The sequence below is a fragment of the Callospermophilus lateralis genome, chromosome 6 (assembly GCF_048772815.1).
Source record: "Callospermophilus lateralis isolate mCalLat2 chromosome 6, mCalLat2.hap1, whole genome shotgun sequence".
NCBI lineage: Eukaryota > Metazoa > Chordata > Mammalia > Rodentia > Sciuridae > Callospermophilus > Callospermophilus lateralis.
The window spans coordinates 138,794,131-138,812,649 of NC_135310.1; the positions used below are offsets into that span (position 1 = coordinate 138,794,131).

At 37.5% G+C, this 18,519-nt stretch overlaps 1 protein-coding gene and 1 pseudogene across 1 annotated transcript in view; one reads left to right on the forward strand and one right to left on the reverse strand.

Annotated features, from left to right (window-relative positions):
- Positions 1-18,519, reverse strand: part of Gmds (GDP-mannose 4,6-dehydratase) — a 642,352-nt gene that overhangs the window by 582,673 nt on the left and 41,160 nt on the right. The gene's annotated exons all lie outside the window — the stretch shown is intronic.
- Positions 9,229-9,984, forward strand: LOC143401699 (magnesium transporter NIPA2 pseudogene; annotated as a pseudogene).

Sequence of the window (18,519 nt, forward strand, 5' to 3'; positions counted from 1 at the left end):
ACCCTTAACCCCATCTATTCATTGTCTGTTTTCTCTCTTTTTTAATTTTTTTTAAATAAATGACAGCGGAATGCATAACAATTCTTATTACACATATACACCACAACACACTAGCTACATATGACACTGTTCTCTCTTTACACGGAATTTCTCATTTAATTTTTGGTTATCCTATCATGTGGGTAATTTCATGATCCCCACTTCTAGCAATCAAGTTTCTGCTCAAAGCATAAAGGCTTTGTCAAAGAGCAGAACTACAATTCCCACCCCGTGCTTCCTGAGGGCAGCATGCTCTTAGCCGGAACTCCAAGGGATGGCCAAGATACAGGACAGGATGTAAAGAGAGCTGGGAAACAGGTCACCTTTGCAATGACTCAAAAATGATTTTTTTCCCTGAATCCCACATGTGGCCAAATCACCTTGCACTCCCTGAGGTGGCCCCTCTGTTTTTTCATCACACACAAGACTCATCTCTTGGGGAAGGAAACAAGTGCCGCTCGCCTTCTACTCTCCAACATCCAACACAACTGGTCTCAAGAAAAGTTCTTAATGGTGACATTGGATGAGCACAGCTGAATAATTTGTGAGAACCTAACCAATGACTCTCACAGTCCCCATTCTCAGAGCCTAAGGAGGGTTTGGGGAGTTTGGGGAGGCATCTGGGTTATCAGGATCACTGGGGCTGCTAGTGGAATAACTTCAGCACATATTTGGATTTCTGGCTCCAAGTCCTCCCACAACTCTATCTCCTTTTCCACTGTGTGGGTAGAGATCAGGAAAGCTACAGGTCCCATGATGCCAAGGACAGTACTCAACCAAAAACTGTCCTGAATTCCCTACAAGTTTTTTAAGATCTGTTGGAGAATCCTGTGGGTAAAAATCCTGTTTATAATTGTCTAAGCATAAAACCTAACTCAGTTTTAACACAGGCATAAATTATGTGTTGCAAAGTATGTGGCAAAAAGGACTACTACGTTGTTCCAAATTTAACCAAATTTGAACATTTCAAAAAACAATGACACCAAAAGCACACCACTAGTGTTCACTGAAGTGTCACATGCCCGTAAGACAGATACAGGCCCATGAGTGGCTTACCAAATGGTCCAGTGTGGCAGCATCCACACACCTATATAATGAAATGTGAGTGCTCTGGACAGAGGACTCTCTCCCCCCTTTTTTGTTGTTGTTGTTCTAACAAAACCATTATATGGATATTTTAAATAATATGTGTAATTGCAAGGTTATACACAAATTTCATATCAAGACAATAAAGATAGCAAATACAAAATGGACACATGGACAGCAGGAATTGTGGAAGCTTAATGAAAGTGCTATAGGCATTATAAATATTACCTATCTTTCTCGATTCAGCATGATGCAAGTCAAGTCAGGTAGTTCCCATGCCCCAGGAAATCCTGACTTAATCTATGCTTTGTCAGCAATTTGGACTGCGCATTCAAGTGTATGCAGGAGGGAAAGGTGTCTGCTGATCAAGGCCTCTATATTCTACATTGGAGTTCTTTTTGAGTTCCAACTTTACTTCTAAATTCACAATAATCTCTGAAACAACATGCTAAAACTCACTGAAAAGAACTTTAAAACAAGAAGAAATGGCATTAAAATATTTGCAATGAAGAAATAAGAAAAATATGGGGAAATATATTTCATTATCCTTAAAGAACAAGGTCGATTCCTCATGGAATATATTTTATTTTTATTTATCCTTTTTTTTTTTTTTTGCAGTGTTGAGAATCAATGCATGCTTGATGTGCTAGACAAGAGCTCTACCACTGAGCTACACTCCTAGCCTAAACATATTTTAAAGAAACCAACACACCCCTATATAGTTTAAAACCAAGAAACAAACATTACAGCTAAAAGTACTATCACATTAAATTGCATGTTTAAGCATTTTCTACCAATTTTACATCTTTTTGCGGAGAGGTGGGTACTGGGGAATTGAACTTGATGGTGCTTTACCGCTGCGCCACATCCTCAGTCCTTATTATTTTTTGAGTCAGGGTCTCATTAAATTGTTTAGAACCTTGCTTAGTTGCTAAGGCTGGCCTCAAATTTGCAATCCTCTTGTCTAGCTTCCCAAGTCACTGGGATCACAGGTATATACCACCATGCCCAGCTAATTCCTTCATAAACCAACATGTTTCACATCTCTAATCTCTTTATCATTATAACAAAAAAGATTCCATTTTTATACCAAGCCACACACAAGTAAAAGGTAACTAGGATTAGAAAGTGCCATATACACTTATCCTAATTACAGAGGAAAGAGGGAAATCCAAACAGCTTTACCTACAAAGTTCACCTCAGTAAAAGTTCTTTAAAATCACATGAATTTCCTTGACAAAAATTAAGACCTTAACAAAGATCCATTGTTTAGAATTCTTGGTTACCACTTGGCTAACTACACATAATGGGGGAAATTAGCATAGTCAAGTAAACATATATCAAGAATTTCAGACACAGTAGCACTGTTTCTGCCAAGTATACAGTAGCAAGGTTCAATAAATGCTATTCCATTAGCCACAATCATTCCTGTGGAATTATCAGCCTTTACTTTGCTAAAAAGAAAAACATTATTTTTAATAATATCAATAAAGACTTTGGTTTTCCTTCTGGTGGTAATTATACTTACATAGAAATAACAAGAGTAAATAAAATCAAGATAATTTTAAAACATGCTTTTTAAAAACATCTTATTTTTGGTCCAGCAATATCTTGAACTAGAATTAACACAAAAAAAATTGATTCAAATTTCACTTTCTTTTCCTTTTTTCTTCTAACAGAAGTGATAATGTCTTTATCTGAAAATTCTGCAGCAAAAAGACATTAAATTTCTAAATAAGTATTTATTTTTCCCTTATGTGTTAAGCGTGTCAGGAAAAAAAAAATCTAAGTCTGGGACTCTACGATTGAAAGACAAAAAAAGTATGAGAACAAAAATTACAATGCTGTATCTTGGTCAGCTAATGGGAACAGGGGTGATTCACCTGAACTTCACTGCAAACGTATTCTAAAACAAAGTAAATACTCTGGCATTTTAGTCTTTTTCATGTAAGTATGTATGAAGCTATAAAGCAATTTCCTTTTCATGGAATAAAATAAAAAGGGTTTTAAATTATTTCAGGGGAATAGTAAGTCCATATAAATTACATGTTGATTTCTACTGATTATGCATCTTCTCTATTTTCTAAACAACAGAGATATAAAAATAAGAATAAACCAGGTTGACAATTAGGCATCTATTAATTTATTTGCAACTGTGGGAAGTATATGTCAAAATAAATACATAAATATTAAGTAAAATATACAACATTCCAAGATGACAATTGTCAAAAAAAAAAGAAAGAAAGAATGTCCAAGCTTTTTATACTACTCTAAGAAAAGCAGTGTCCAAAAACTTAAATGTTATTCAGTGGTGATTAAGAATAATCAACCTTCTACTTAGCATTTACTCAAAAATTGTATGAAAAAAATAAATTCTTACAATGACATATACTAAATGGTCTCTGTGAAGTACACAGCAATGGCAAAACTCAAGTGTAATTAAGGACTAAAAAAATGCAGATGTTATATACTTGAGCCATCTGGTGGTTTATTTCCCTCACTGCACTGATAAACACCTTATGCTAAGCACCCAACCTTGTATTGGATTCAACCTTGTATTGGACTCAGTGTCAAGAACAGGAGGAATTTACATTTACCAAAATATAGTTAACAGTGTAGGTCACAAGGCACAAATCACTCAAGAGCACTTTAAAAACTACACAGTTTCTAAGTATGGAAAGCACACCTAAAAATCTACCATAGCTGGTCTTCAGAGCTGTTTTTTATGTTTTTCAACAATACTTGACACCTACACTAAACAGTGAATCCAAAATAAATAAAAAGGAACAGTAGATCAAACCTTCAGCTTGCCCATGGTTTACCTACCTCTTGCCCAGTTCTGGGCAGTTCAGGACACAGCAAATTTAACTTCTAAAGGGTGTTGCCTTAACTGTCAACAAGGTGGTAATATGTAGTTAGAGACATCAGTTTGAAAACAGGCACACTTTGTCACTAAGAGGAAAGGTGCAGAACACGAACCTTTTCGACCTTCTGATATAAAATTATGATCCCCAGTGCAGCTGGGGGCACACATTTTGTAGTCTTAACTACTTGGGAGGCTGAGACAGACGAACTGCTTGAACCCAGGAGTTTTAGACCAGCTTGGGCAACACAGAGAGACCCCATCTTAAATAAATAGATAACTAAATAAATATTATGCTCCCCAAAAGAATTCCCAAGAGGAATAAAGGAATCCTGGGGTGACCAAAGTTTTATGAAAACTTTATTTTCAAACTTACTAACCTAAGAACTAGGGTGCATTAGACAAGAAGCATAACAATTCTAATGATAATGGTAATGATGATTACATAAAACTTGATTCTAAATGCATACTTGCAAAAAAGCCAGGAACAAGTTAAGCCTTTCAACTAGTAAATGGGTTGGGGAGGTGAACCTTGGAGTTCAGCAGCAGTCCACACCCTCTCTAGAAGAGGAAACTTCCTCTCTCTTAATCTCTTCCATTAAGAACCAATAAGCTCTGCATTAAAGAAATGCAATTAGCAAACTCAAACATCCATTGTAATGACTGCTCCCATCACTGCATGTACTGGGAGGTGTATCAGGCATGGATGCCAGAGGCTCCTCTCCACCCTCATGTGAAAGCACTCCATGTTACTGACTCATCCCAGAGATGAGGCCACACAGCTCACCAAGTGGAAACACTGAGCGGAAAGGAGGATTCAAAGGATGTCTCTATTCATCTTCTGGCCCAGGTTCTTGGTGGAGGGTAGATGCTATTAAAAGACTAGTTTCCTAGGGAAGGTAGATGGTTTTAGGGAAAAGACCATTTGGCTGGAAGGAGGAAGCTTTGTTGCCAGCTGTTCCTGCAGCTCCGCTCCCTGTGTGGTCTCAAGTAAGCTGCTAAACCTGACCACGTCAAGGGCCAGGTCTATAAAAATGATGACATTTCCCATAAAAAGGCCTGCCTGGCTCTATGCTATTTGCCTTCACAGGGTAGCACCATGGCTAGAGAAGCACTGGCTTTGGAGCTTTGCCATGAACAAATCAAAAAGTGAGACATAGTCTTGACATTTTTCCTAGTGAATTTGGTCCCATTTCCTTGAAACACTCCAACAAGATAGCATGGCTTTAGTTTGTCACACTTCCTAATTCAAAGGGCTCTATGACACAGCTAGTGTTGTGAGAAAAAAAGTGGGAGATTTGTCACAAGGGCCTTAGCACAGTATAAGTGACAAAGGATGACTCCCCTCATAGAGGCTACCCTTCTCTCAGAGGGCCACTGTGCAGGCCATGAGGCAGATCCTACCATCAGTCTCATTTCTTGAAGAAGCTGTGATAGAGAAACAACCCGAGTATCAGTAAAAGATGACACACATCAGAATAGGAAGGCCTGGGTTTAAATTGCAGCTGTGTCATTTACCATCAGGTAGATGCTGTGCAAAGTAACCTTTCTGATCATTCTCATCCCTATCTGTAACATGGAAATAATACACATCACTCTAAAATCTCACCATGAGTGAATGATAAGAAGGTGTGTGGAATTCACTAAATTAAGCAGTCACTGGAGGCAAATGCCAAGACCAGGGCTGGCCAGTGACAGAAGTAACAGGAATGCAGAACTTGCATCAGAAGCTAAATGGTTAATTTCCTGTCCATGAAGAGAGATCTGGATATATATATATATATATATATATATATATATATATACACACACACATGACACCACTTTCACTCTATTATTTTTTTTTCTAAAACATAAAATCATACTAGGATTCTCCATTCACATTCTAGACCTCATTGGATTAGAAATAAAAAACAAAACAAAATCAATAAATAAAAGCAGAAATGCAGATAAGAACTGAGTAAGGAAACTTGTATTTTACTGCTATAAAGTATTTCTCAAAAAATTATGGTTATGTGAAGCTGGAAAATATTAGAACTGCTATAACTTCTACACCACATGAGACTCTTCAAGTTCAAGAAAAACTAAGCATTTTAAACTTTATGGTATCTGGAATAGAAAGGGCAGAGATCATGGATCCTAAGCCACTGGAATTATACTAACTCATATACCAGGTGTCTCAGGCCCATCTCTAAGATCACTCTTGGTTAGAATGGGAAGGGCAGGAAAAGGACAATTTACAAAGTCAGTATTTCAGGCTTGGAAATGGCTTTGTTTTACCTACAAGGATCCTTACACCAAGAGTTTGCCATTTCTACCCTAGAGAGAGAATACAATATCCTTATTCATAAAGTTGAATCTCTAATGTCTAACCATCTACTCATTTCCCTACCCTATAATATTTGAAAATGCAATTTCCTACTTCATAAAAAAGATGTTATAATCCAACAATGTTCATTTCTTATAGGTTATAATGGTAAAAATATTCAGACTAATTCACTCTCTGTTTTTAACTTTCACATCCACAGCACATGCTGTTGTTTATTCAATAATTGAGATTTTCCTAAAAACCATTTAATGAAAGATTCTAGTTTTATGAATGGCAATAAAAATTAAGTATTATACTAAAAACTCTGTTAGACCTTAACAGGAACCCAAAATAAATTTACTCTCTGACACAACAACTCCCAGGCAGCCAGGATCTTTATAAAATGTAAATCAGATGTTGCTCCATTGGCTTCTCATTTCAACTGAAATAAAAAGTGAACTTGATACTGCAGTCTATAAACTTCACAATCATTCCTCTGCTTACTTTCTGCACTTCAAATGGTTCCACTCTCTCTTTCTACTCTCCCCATTCACTCGCCCTCACCTGTGTGTATATGCAGCCACTTAAGCCCTCTTGTCCTAGAGTGCAGGCCACTCACCACCTTTTCCACTGCCTCAAACACCTCCTCTATGCTGCTGGCTCCTTCTCTCCACTTTCAGCTCCTATGATACCTCCTCAAAAAGCCTTCTTATCAGCAACACTGGCCCCAAACCAATTCAAACTCTATTCATAAAATTACTTTTTCATGGTGTTTTTCATTTATTGAAATAATTTTCATTTATTTCAATCTTCTTCATTCAAATATAAACACTTTAACAGCAGGATTTTTATTTGTTTGTTAACCACTTTTTAGCAGTATCTAGACATAGCACCCAGTACAGAGCAGATACAAGAAATACTTGTCAAAAAAATAAGTTAAGTATATAGTTGGAGAACTAAGGATTTGCAAAGGATAAAGGATAAAAATACCAAGCCATAGAGTAAATGCTATTCCAGACCACAGCATATTAGAAATGTTAAGGGATTCTGTGTGATACGTATGAACATTGTCATCTAGAAACCTTAGCCCAGGTATGATAACTCTAGATTGCAGTCACTCATTTATTATGCAAATTTTATTGCATATCTACTGTGTGTCACATACTATTTTAGGTATTAGATATTCTAGCAGTAAACACTTCAAAGACTCTCCAATTAGGAAGTTTACACTCCACATGAAAGAGATGAACAAGAAACACAAACCAAGTGCTAAAAAGTGCTATGGAGAAAACTAAGGCAGGGTTAAAAAAAAAAAAAAAAATGGGGAGGAAGAAGACTAAAATCCTAAGAGCAAACTGAGAAGATGACATCTTAACAGAGACTTGAGGGGAGAAAGTTCAGCAGCGGACACCTGCATAGAATGATCTGGGCAGTGCAAAGGCCCTGAGCCAAAAAGAAAGCTTGATGTATTCAAAGAATAGTTAGGGGATCAGTGGAGCTGAGGCCAGCCAATGAAAGAGGAAGACAGTGAGGACAATGACATGGCAGGAGCAACAGGCTCTAAGTAGGACTTGGCTTTTCCTGGGTAAGATGAGATGCCACTATACAGTCTCAGGAAGAAAATCAAACGACCTGGTTTAACACTTAAAAAGTCACTCTGGTCATTCCATTGAAGAGGTAAGGGTAGGGTCAAGAAGGCCAGTTAGGAATCCCTGCAGTAGAAGGAAGGGTTTTACTATGCACCAAGGGCAAGGAGCATCTACAACTAATATTAATCACTAGAAGGCTTTGTGTTTTTTTTTTTTCTTATGAGTTAGTAAAGTAAAAATAGCTAAGTAAGGGCTGGGTTGTGACTCAGTGATAGAGTGCTCACCTAGCCAGGTGAGGCACTAAGTTCGATCCTCAGTACCACATAAAAATAAATAAATAAAAATAAAGGCATTGTGTTCACCTACAACTAAAAATATTTTTTAAAATAAGTAAAATATTAGTAAAAATAACTAAGATATTCAGGAGTCTAACATCTAAATAAATAGACTATGCAATCTGTGTCCTGTTGCAATCAACAACAAACATTCTTAGATATTCAATGTAAACACTTAAGAAAACTGAGTGCTAATTAATATCTAAGTTGACTTCAAAATAAAGAACACTACCAACATAAAAAGAAACATTTCAAATCGGTGAGTGAATTCATCAAAAGATAAAACAACCTTTCTTTCAGGGGGATTGCACATAATGGCAGATGTTCAAATACGTCAAGCTAAAAATGATGCAAGGACTCGGTGGCATCCAGGTTTTCCTTGGTGGTGGCCCTGGTCCCAGTATGGTGGGGCTGGAGGTCATCCTAGGTAGGTTTACCTCGGTGCTCCCATGGAGGCTACAGCTTTCAGCTGGCTTGGGCAAGGTCGCTGCTCCTTCCTTTGAGGCAATGCCAAAAGGGCTGACTTAAGGGGCTGACTTGAGGGCCAAACTGTGGGTCTTGGGTCCAGGAATAGCTCCTCAGGTTTGACTTTCTTTTAGGCATGTTCATTATGGCTCTCCTAGTAATCCGCAGTGAGGAAGTCCACCTCAAATCAGATTGCCATTCAAGCCCACGAAAATCTGGCTCTTTGGCCTCGTTGGTGGCGCATGTGCAATAATTTTTTTCGAGTAGTTTTGTCTTGGCTGGAACTACTCTGCCAGTAAAGTTTAAAACTTTAAATAGGAATAAAGGGTAGTATATACAAGGAAGTGAGACTGAATAAATCATCCCTGGTTTAAAGAGACATCATATTAAACTTACTTATGTGAAGACTGCATCCCCCTGCCTTCAGTACTAGCAGTTTCTCTGTTCTGGGATCACTGTGATACATAGGGGCTCTTAAGTGACAAACTAAATGAGCCTACGGCATGGAAAAATACGATTTCTACATTGGTTTAAAAAGGCTCCATGAGAACAGGTCAAAGTAGCCATGCATATCTTAAAGAATGGCTGTAGTGGGCTGGACTACCAATGCGAGCAGGTGAGGTGGCGACTTCATTGGGTTTGCCTTTGTACCAGTCATGCTAGTGATTCCACTGGGAGCTCTCAGCAGTCTCATAAGTGCCATTCTTTCTTCATACTTTCTAAATGAAAGACTTGATCTTCATTGGAAAATCAGATGTTTACTAAAAATTTTAGGATCTACAGTTATGGTCATCCATGCTCCAAAGGAAGAGGAGATTGAGACCTTAAATTAAATGTCAGAAAAGTTGGGTGATCCAGGTTTTGTGGTATTTGCAACACTTGTGGCATTGTGTCCTTGATATTAATCTTTGCAGTAGGTCCTCACCACAGACAAATATTCTTGTGTACATAACAATCTGCTTGATGACTGGAGTGATTTTAGTCTCCTATGTGAAGGGTTCGGGCATCACCATCAAACTGTTGGCTGGAAAGCCTGTGCTGCGGCATCCCCTGGCCTGGATTCTGCTGCTGAGCCTCATCCCTTGTGTGAGCTCACAGATCAATTACCTAAACCGGGCCCTGGACATATTCAACTCTTCCATCATGACGCCAACATATTACGTTTTCTTTACAACTTGTTCAGCAATTCTTCTTAAGGAGTGGCAAGATATGCCTGCTGATGATATCACTGGCTTCTTCCCAATCATTATGGGGATATTCTTGTTGCATGAGTTTAAAGATGTCAGACGTCAGCTCTAGTGTAACAACTGTGCTTGTATCTTTTGAAAAGATGATAAAGCAATGAATGATAATCTCTCTACTATGCATAAAATTCTTAAAAATAATGAAAAAAGCTTATCCTGTGGAATTGAACAACTCACTGAGAATATCTCCTGGAAAAATGGAAATCTGATAGCTTTTTAAGAAAGATGTGATTTAAAAGTTAATCTATAATTATGTTATAAAGTGATTTTGAATAACAAAATCTGTCTGAAAAAGCATTGTCCTCAAATAATGTTCTCTAAAGAGAATCTTTTTTAAGTTTTCACTAATGTGGACCAAGAAGTTACTTTTCCTTATATATAAACAATGTATAAGAAAATTCACTCACTAAAATGGCCTCAGTACATGGCCAATTTCTATTAACATTGTATTATTGTAGAGATATTTTACATTTTGATTCTTTCTTCAAAATCTAAATGCACTGATGACAAGTTTTAAGTCTATAAGAATGCTTTATTTCTTCACTGGTGATGAAAGTCTGAAATGTACATTTATCATTCCCACTCCCATCAATCCCTGATCATGCAAGGCTTTTTGGATTATAAACAAGAACTGTTCCAATACTTTATCCTCTGATTTACCTTACCTACATATAAAAAAAAATAAAATGAAGCATGAATTCATGGAAGAGATTCATGTATCCAGGAGGGAGTAGGGAGAGCTCCTCAGTGTCTCCCAGAGACACCCTTGAGTTCGCCAGTCAGTATAGCCTACATTCAACAAGAACTCCAAACACAGAAAAACCTAGAGCCACAGGCTCTCTTATATTCCAACCTGGGGAGATGCCCCTTCAGGGCTTGAGTCCACTATCATAAAAAAATTCCATCAGACTCCACAGTTCTGTAATCCTGCATTCTATGCCTTAAGCTTGACCTCAGGCCAGCAGCAGACTGGGCCATGGCCCACCACAACATATTGAATTAAAGCTGGGCAAATTCTTAACTGAGTGAACAGAATAGCAACCACCTGAAATCTTAAAAATTAAGTTTTATATGATGTTGTCATTTTTATGAATCTAAAATTGTTGGATATGGTAAGTTCATATGGTTTAACCTTTTATATGTTATAAAGAATAAAATATAAATCAACTCAGTGGTAATTTCATTTTAAAAAAATTAATAGGATTATTTTTAAAGCAGTTTTAGGTTCACAGCAAAATTCAGCAAGAGATAGAGATTTCCTATATCTTTCCCATCCCCACACATGAACTTGCCTACCCTGTTTTCAACATTAATTTAATTTTAACTATAAACAAGTATTCTACCTAACTTTTTATGTGACAATTTAGCAATCCTGACCTCACATAACTATTCCTAAGGAGATGTCCACAGCTTTATTTGCATTACCCCTGCATGAGAACCAATCTTTTTCCATGTATCCTTTAACCACTCAACTCACTGTATTCAATATGGTAACAATACTAATATGGGACTAGAACAACACAAAAGATAGTTAAGTATTTTAAGAATAGAAGAGAAAATTTTTTAAAACCCTATTAACTAAACTTTATGGAAAGTAGCTTTAGGGGAACAATCTTTAGAAGTAGTAATATTTGTTTGTACTCAGTATCTATAACAGGGTACTTTCCTATGCTATCACAGTCTGCCCTAATTATCACTGTAAGTAGATATAACAACCTTATAATAAATAATTACATTATAAATGAGAGTTGCTCTCTGTTGGCTGGCTTTCGGTGACTTAAATGTGTATTCAGCACTGTCATACAATACTATTGCCAAGTTCTCAGCCTTTCTCTCTTACTCTCTTCTCAATAGATAACAATTTTCTCTGACATCACTGTGCTTAAATGTTTGGTTACAACTCAAACATCTGAACAACTATCAATTCTCTCTGTTTACCCTACTCTGGGAGGAGGGGAATGGATTGAACTGATGGAAACCAGGTGAGCCAGGAAAAGTCATGGCAGCTACATTCTTAAGAGTCTAGACTTGTGTCCTATATATCCTGACACAGGAAGGGAAGAGCTACTGAATCTGACATAGCACCAAGTTTATTGTGGTTTATCTGGACAGAGTACACTGTTTCTGCTCTAAAATCCCTCCTGCTCTAATAATGATTATCTGTGCCCTTGTTTCCAGAACATAGTAGACAGAAAGGCTGGAGCCCAGGCAGAAGCAAATAAGGTCTCCAAATGGTGAACATGGTGGGGGTGAAGCAATTCTGGCCTCTTATATTTGACAAGGTCTGCAGAAAGTCACCTTGAATCAAGTAATTTGGCGCCTGGATGGGGGCTGTGCACCCCCTTTACCATCAGTACTCTGTTCTATTTTCATTTGAAAGGTTTCTAAGAACATTTCTTGGTGTGTCTTGAATGGTTCATACTTGTTAACTTTATAGGAATGTGTGTTCATAGGAAGCCTGTTAATCAAATTGCCAACATAAATTACTTTTCCTCATTTTTGAAGGCTTGTCCAATTAATAAAAGGCTGATGCTTAGGTACTGGAGTTATTTTAGGCCACTGGGGGGGGAGGGGGTAGGGGAAGTTACCATTTATTGATTCAACATAGTTTTTCCTGTCACATTGAAGACATTTATTCAATTTTGAAATGAAAAATGATGGTAAAATTGGAAAAGAATATGTAAGAAAAGAAATTCATGAAAAACAATTCCACAATTTAAAAATAATACTGCCTTCCCTGTCAGGCTTTGCTGCCAGCTGTTATTTAAACTTTGCCTAGTGCAAGTCGGCAGCTCAGAGTCCTGCATTAGCAGGAAACCAGGGCATTTATGATTGAGTTCCTGTTATTGACTTATTCTTAGACAAAATGCCAAGTTTCTTTAGACATAGTACAGTAGGCCCACTGTGAAAGTCCGGTGTGAATACTTTTGTGACATTTAGTCCACAATTTTTGTTTTATGTGTCAAGATTTTTTTAAATGATTTTTAAAAGAATATATTCTGTAATGATTTGAAGAAAGTGGTTAACTTTAAAATGAACTGTTTTTAAGATAGCTTCTAACTTGTATATCACATAACTATAAGTGGTTTAGGTTGGTCCCAACAGTCTTGCCATGTTTTCCTGATAACGGGATATATTTCAAGAGAAAATCATGTGCTAATATAGAGGCTTAAGGGCTAGTGGGGAAAACACCTTCACAATAACATAAGGAACAAAAAAAATTTACATGATCATATACCTTCTTAAAAAGGTAAATGCTTTGGTAACAATAAAAATTATCATTAAGATAAAATTACTGGGGATCAACATATACCTGCATTTAACCTTTCCTTAAAGGGCAGGGAAGGGGAGAGGTATAATTTCCCTTGAGGTTATCCTCAGCAACTTGACTTTCAAGACTTCCTTAAATTGAGTGACTTACATTCCTAGTTTTTGCTTATTTGTGGTGCTAAGAATCAAACCCGGGGCCTTCCATACTAATCAAACTACTAGCCTTCCATACTCTCTACTACTGAGCTAAGTTCCAAGTCCCAGTGACTTAAGGAAATTTATTTGAGACAGCTACAAAACTAGTAACCTAGATTGTCTTTGTTTACATAGGCTTGTTCTTCAGAGAATTTTCTCTAAGCACTAAGATACTTCATGTATTAAGTTCCCATCACCAGAGCTCTAAATACTCCCTAACAGAGGTCAGTTTCCTGGCCATCTTTATGTTGGTCTTTCTGCAGGTAAAGGTAATATCAGTACAAAGAAGTACCCTTGCTCTCCTCTGTGGGCCCCTTACCTCCCCCCAAATCTTGGTTGGTTCTATCTCATCTCTCTGCTACTGTAATGCAGCAATAAAATAAAAATTACTTACAACTGCTGCTTCCTGCATATATTCCTATATTTATTTATTTTTCCTTTTAGCTATAATGGAATTGAACCCAGGACCACAAACATGCTAGGCAAGTACTCTACTATGGAGCTGCCTCCCCAGCCCTTATTCCTTATGTTTAAATGACATCCTTTATTCATTCAACATTATTATTATTATATTATTCATTCATTCATCCATCAAGTATTACTTATATGCTAAGTGCTATTTTAGGTATCTCGGTTCAGTAACAGGAGACAAAAGTCTCCATTTAAAGAGCTTAGTTTCTGGAGGAATGTCATCTAATACAGAAGCCACTGTGGCTTCCCAAATTAAAATTAATTCAAATTAAAAATTTTCCAAGTGCTGACGAGGATGTGGGGAAAAGGGTACACTTGTTCATTGCTGGTGGGACTGCAGATTGGTGCGGCCAATTTGGAAAGCAGTATGGAGATTCCTTGGAAAGCTGGGAATGGAACCACCATTTGACCCAGCTATGCCCCTTCTCGGACTATTCCCTGAAGACCTTAAAAGAGCGTACTATAGGGACACTGCTACATCAATGTTCATAGCAGCACAATTCACAATAGCTAGACTGTGGAACCAACCTAGATGCTCTTCAATAGATAAATGGATAAAAAAAAAATGTGGCATTTATACACAATGGAGTATTACTCAGCACTAAAAAAATGACAAAATCATGGCATTTGCAGGGAAATGGATGGCACTAGAGCAGATTATGCTAAGTGAAGCTAGCTAATCCCTAAAAAACAAATGCCAAATGTCATCTTTGATATAAGGAGAGCAACTAAGAACAGAGCAGGGAGGAAGAGCATGAGAAGATTAACATTAAAAACAGGGACGAGAGGTGGGAGAGAGAGGGAGAGAGAAGGGAAATTGCATGGAAATGGAAGGATGGAAGTGAGGAGAAGGGGGAAAAAACAAGGGAGAGAAATGAATTACAGTAGATGGGGTAGAGAGAGAAAATGGGAGGGGAGAAGGGGGAGGGAGGGCTAGTAGAGGATAGGAAAGGCAGCAGAATACAACAGACACTAGTATGGCAGGATGTAAAAACATGGATGTGTAACTGATGTGATTCTGCAATCTATATACAGGGGAAAATTGGGAGTTCATAACCCATTTGAATCAAATGTATGAAATATGATATGTCAAGAGCTTTGTAATGTTTTGAACAATTAATAATAAAAAAAATTTTTAAAAATTGGTTATTCCATCAAATTAGTCACATTTCAAGTGTTTAATAATATATGTAGCTGGCACCTGCTATTTTAGGCACAGAACAGAACATTCTCATCATCACTAAAGTTTCACTGGACAGAACTACCCTAGTAGACAGGTCACCTTTACCACTGATGGTTTTGGATCAGGTGAGAAAACTAGGATCACCATATAATCTCTCCTATTGCCAAAAGGCAATACTTAGCTGTCTCTACAACTGGACTATAGCATTTTTTTCTTAGCCTTGCTTGTTGTTGGGAGGGCCAGCTATAGTCACCTATAAAAGTTACTACAGGAGCTAAAGATATGCTATTTGCTTCCATAACAAAAAATTAATCAAAGGTATTTTGACAAAAAGTTTTATTTAATATTCAAGAAAAAAATATTGTTGTTTTTTTTTTTTTTTTTTTTGCAGGGGTGGGAGGTTGCTAAGGATTGAATTTAAGATCTCACAAATGCTAATAAGCACTCAACTACTGAGCTATACCCCAGATCCTTAAAACTTTTTAAAAAATATTTATTTTTTAGTTGTAGTTGGACACAATACTTTATTTTATTTATCTATTTTTATGTGGTTCTAAGGATTGAACCCAGGGCCTTGCACATGCCAGGCTGGAACACTCTACTACTGAGCTACAACCCTAGCCCCCTTAAAACTTTTTGTGTAAAGTTGTACAAAGGAAAATTTTAATGACTCACATTTATTGAGCATTTACTATAATAATTTAATATACTTTTATTATTTAATTCTACCAGCAATTCCCAAATGGGATGTTAATATCACCAATTTACAAATGAAGAAGCTGATGATACAGCATAACTGGCTACAGCCACTCAGAGAATAAATGGTAGAGCTGAAGCAATCAACTCACAGTTGTCTGGTGGTTGGTTTTAAACACTATCATTATTCTTCCTCTTCTTAAATCACTATTAGTTGCATCTGAAACTCCCTCAATGAAAAGTTCATCTCATCAAGGCAAATCCTTTAGCTAACTCCATATATTCTGTCTCTAAAATGTATCACAGATCTGACCTCTTCTTGCCATGTCCCCTAATCCAAGTTACCAAAAATTATTCTAATAGCATCCTGTCTGCATCCCTTCTTTCACTGTTGTCCTCAATAGTCTATCACCTACACAGCACCACATGTGTTTGTTAGATCATAAAGAAGATTACAATTCTCTTCTAAGTTAATACTTCCATTTGTCTCCAATTCCAATTAATGTAACACCCAAGTTAACTTATCGAGTTCTCATAGGTCCTGGATGACATGGTCTTAGCACACAGAAACCTAACCAAGCTATTTCTTCTGCTAGTGCCTCTACAACTACTGTTCTCAACAACTACCATCTGTCCCCCCGTAGTGCTACAGCAGACTTCTTTTCATTGTTCAGTGTAAGTCTTCAGATGTTGGTCTGTTTGCTTATTTGTGAGTTTGTTTCATGGGCTTTTATGTGTGAGAGAGGTTTTTGATAATGATATCAATTTTTTTAAAAGATTCACATGTTCTTTTTCATCATGAGTCAATTTGAACAGGCTTTAAGCAAAAATATGTTCATTTTTTCATTATAATAGTGGCAACAGTACAGAGAACATAAAAAGCACAGATATCCAAATCTGAAATCAATTTTCCAATTCAAGCAAAGCATTGCTTCCTTTGATATTGCATGGCTCTGTGTTCTTACCCTGAATGGCTACAGTTGACTGACAAATTTCAGTAGTAACTCTGGGAGGCACTAGGAGGCACTGAGGAGCTGTTCCTACTCCCTGAAAGGTCTACTTTTCTCCTATGTGAATTTATGCATATTCTGATGTACTCATTTGTCTGTTCAGGACAATGTGAATAGAGTTAGAGTGGTCATTTTCAATAACTTCAATCCCAACATGTCCACTGTCACCTGGCCAACCTCATATGCATACACCATTTTGTTTGGCAAGATGTAGAAGGTCATATCACAGTGGTTCTGTGTGTGTGTATGTGTGTGTGTACATACTGGGGGTGGAACCAAGGGCCTCACACTCTACAATGAGTTTCAGCCTTAGTCCCCCAGCAATGGGTCTTAAACTTTGGCCTGCAACCAAGTTGCTCATTTAAACACAGATTGTTGGGCTCTATCCAACCCCCATCCTCTCAGAGTTCTGATTTAGTAGGTCTGGGGAAGATTACCAAAAAAGTTCCATGCTGATGTCATTGCTGCTGATCTGGGAAGTACATTTTGAGAACCACTGTTTTAAAGTCTTTCGCAGTATATTCATTTAGGAAAATATAGGTGGTGCTCCTTAATCTGAGGATGTCCTTACCTGAAATCTGGAATGACTCCACTAGACCACCAGGGACATACAAGGATAGGCACATTTAAAAATCACACTTGCAAAAGTCTGCTTAGTGATGGCATCTACAATCATGCTGCAGGGTTAGAGATGGCCATGAAAACACAGGTATACTAAGCAGCCTACTAGTGGGCTGTTGAGAACTGTTGACTACTGGGCCAACAATAATCAGCAACCCAAGTTACTTCTATCCTCAAGGCTCCTTCATCTCAGGTAGCAATAAAGAGGAAGGTAAAGGAAAAGGTGCCAAGTCCCCCAACTTCCTTTAAGCAGATTTTCCAAAAGTCTCACGAAACACTTCCTCTTATATTTACTGTGTAGAACTCAGTCATAGTAACTACTAAAGAGGTTGGAAAATGTCACCTTTTAACTAAGCTATGAGCCAGCTCCAAATAATACAGGGACTCTATTTGTAAGGAAGAGAAGAATGGTATGCAACTAACTGGTTGTCAATGCCACAATGAGAACAAAATACTCAGTTTATGATGAATGATAAGGTTTAGAGTTGTAATTAAACTTACAAAACTTGTATCAGATTTGAATTGTCCCATGACTTGTATTCATCCCTTCCTGAACCATTTTGTTTCTAGCATCTACTAGATGCTCAATAAATATTTGCTGAAAGAGTATTTGTACTTGTTTGAATACTACCCCGAGGATCAATTAACATATCATCATTATATAAAAATAAAAGTAGGCCTCACATTAGCTTCCTCCTTGCCCCCTGAAGATCACAGTGCTGCCCATTTAAAGGTACTCCTGGTAAGACTGCAGCTGAACACTTCATCTTAAGGATGAAGGGGGTTACACAGATAAATTCCTAGCCTAGTTCTTTAACATAGGCTCTCCAGAACCAGGAAGTTAAGCATATGTTGTGCTTGCCAATTAGTAGCTTTTCCAGGCACATGGAAGATCTGAGAGAGGGAGGAAAGGTGGAAAGGGAAGACAGATATTTCCTTTCCCAGTTCAGAAAAGTCTTCATCCAGACAGAACATTCTGGGAAACATGTTCTGTCTCTCTCAGTGCAAGTGTATTTAGCTTATCTGCATTCAATAGCCCAGTTCTAGCAGTCACAAGAGAACTGTACAGTGTTATATGCAAGATGTCCACACAATTCCTCCACAACCTTACTGGGCCACAAAGAGGTGGTACTGATGGCAGCCC